Source organism: Leuciscus leuciscus, assembly GCF_965113295.1.
Source record: "Leuciscus leuciscus genome assembly, chromosome: 7".
NCBI lineage: Eukaryota > Metazoa > Chordata > Actinopteri > Cypriniformes > Leuciscidae > Leuciscus > Leuciscus leuciscus.
This window is the reverse complement of record NC_138731.1, coordinates 20080501-20082614: the sequence shown is the minus strand read 5'-3', so window position 1 is coordinate 20082614 and position 2114 is coordinate 20080501.

The following is a 2114-nucleotide window of genomic DNA, read 5'->3' as shown; positions in this document are numbered from 1 at the left end:
TTGACAGATGCGCACCGACACTACACGCTCGCAGGCCAAAAGGGGAGGTGTTTAAAGATGTGATGGGCCAGCCTAGTGTCAGTTAAGAAAGGAACCAATGGGCCGCTGTCTACGTGTTTCATGGGTCGGTCTTGTCCATAGACAGTATGGTCTTGTCAGAAGAAAAAAGTAAAAAATAAATACTACACTGATTTTTTTGTTGTTGACAAATGCATTACACCAGCTCAGAGACCCCAGGAGAGGAGGGCTTTCCCCCCCCCTTTTTTTAAATATATATATCTTGTCAGAAAAATGTTGTCAGTTTCAGGCACATCTGTATTTGACAACATGAATGTTTTGTAATACCAGTGCTATTGTAGGCTATGTCGTGTATCACAGGGTGGACCAATCACAGTTGTGTACAATTTCAAGATAAAACGGAATTACTTATTTCCCAGAGATTGCTGGTTTATATATTACTTTAATAATAGTTTTCATACAATTTTTTTTTTAAAAATTAGACCATTGCATCCATAAAAAAAAAAAAAAAAAGTCTTGTAATTTGTAACGGGGCAGATTCGGCTCTCTGAGCATAGACTGAGCCACCGAGCGCCCCTTGGAGGATTGCTGGGGAAACGGTGTATTAGCTGTAAGCTGTTACCTATCCATCCAATACAATAACGGTATTAGCCTATTATATACTGTAGCCTATATATTGGGGGTAAAAAACTCTCTGTAAAAAATAAATTACTGTCGTAAGATATAATAATAAATAAGATAAAAATTAAGATACTTCTGTAGACTACTTATAAATGTTTGAGCCGAAAGTGATATCTTAATTTTTTATCTTATTTATTTCTATTCTGAATACTAGGCTATATGTTGCCTTCTAACCCGTAAAACTGTTTTGTGTGACCTTTTTTGTTTAAACTCTAATGTGAAATGTTTTCTAGAACTAAAACTAAAACTACAACCAAGTGAACACTTTAAAAATATATTATCAGGTGCTTCTGAGCTGACGTCAGGTTATATGAAAATGCCTGTCAGCACGTAAGTGCTTTTTTTTTATTTTTTTTATAACGCTATAGGATAACGTTATGAAACGCAATAGGCCTATTGTCTCTTCATAGAAATATATTATCTTAAAACGGAGAAAAATGGACAGCAATATATTTAATCATGTCTATCAATGTAACAAATGTGTTTTTAATATATTTTAATATTTAATATAGTTATAGAAGTAAAATTAACATTTAATAATCTATTAAATACATATTTATTTGTAAACTAACTATATAAATCTATATTGCCAGTGCATAGTTCTACAAATAAAACTGATTCTAAGCATTTATTTATCATTCAAACAGGTGGAAATAGATAAAGATTGGACATAAGAGATTTCTTATCTGGTGAAACTTGTAAAACTAAGCATGTTTGCTCAGAATGACTTGTTCTCCATACACACAAAGTTGTGAGAAGTTTGGACTTTGTGCACACAAGATATAAATAACAGTCAGAATTGGCCACACCCAGCAAATATGTCAGATCCTATCTGCTGAACACTTCTTTTGATACATTTTTGCCAGCATAGAGCTGACATTTGCAAAGTTTGGTGAACATCTGACAAAGGGCCTATAAGAGGAGTTTGGAAAACATAAAACGCTGTAGAATGAACGTATAGAATGGCGGATACATTTTATAGATAAACATAAAATGTACATACATACACACACGCGTCTACATATGCGCTTCACTTCACTGATTTTACATTCCATCAGTAAGAGCAGAGTGTGAAGGTTGAATTAGGAGAGTAATAACACAGCTGTATATCAAATATTTCTGAACCACTTTGGAGTATTTTGGAGATCAGAAATCTTTTTTCCTTTACCAGCATCACAGTGCCCTGGCTACTGTTCTGGAAGAGGAATGGCTCAAATTCCCTCTGGCCACTGTGAAGGACGTGTATCTTGTCAAATTGATGCTGTATTTGCTGCAAAAGGAGGGTTTACATCATATTAATAAATGATTGTGGTCTAAAACCAAGTGTTTCATTTCAGTTTCTTGTCAAACCCCTGTATATATATATATATGTCTGTCTGTCATAGCAGTGAACAAAGCAATAAAGTAACTTAACA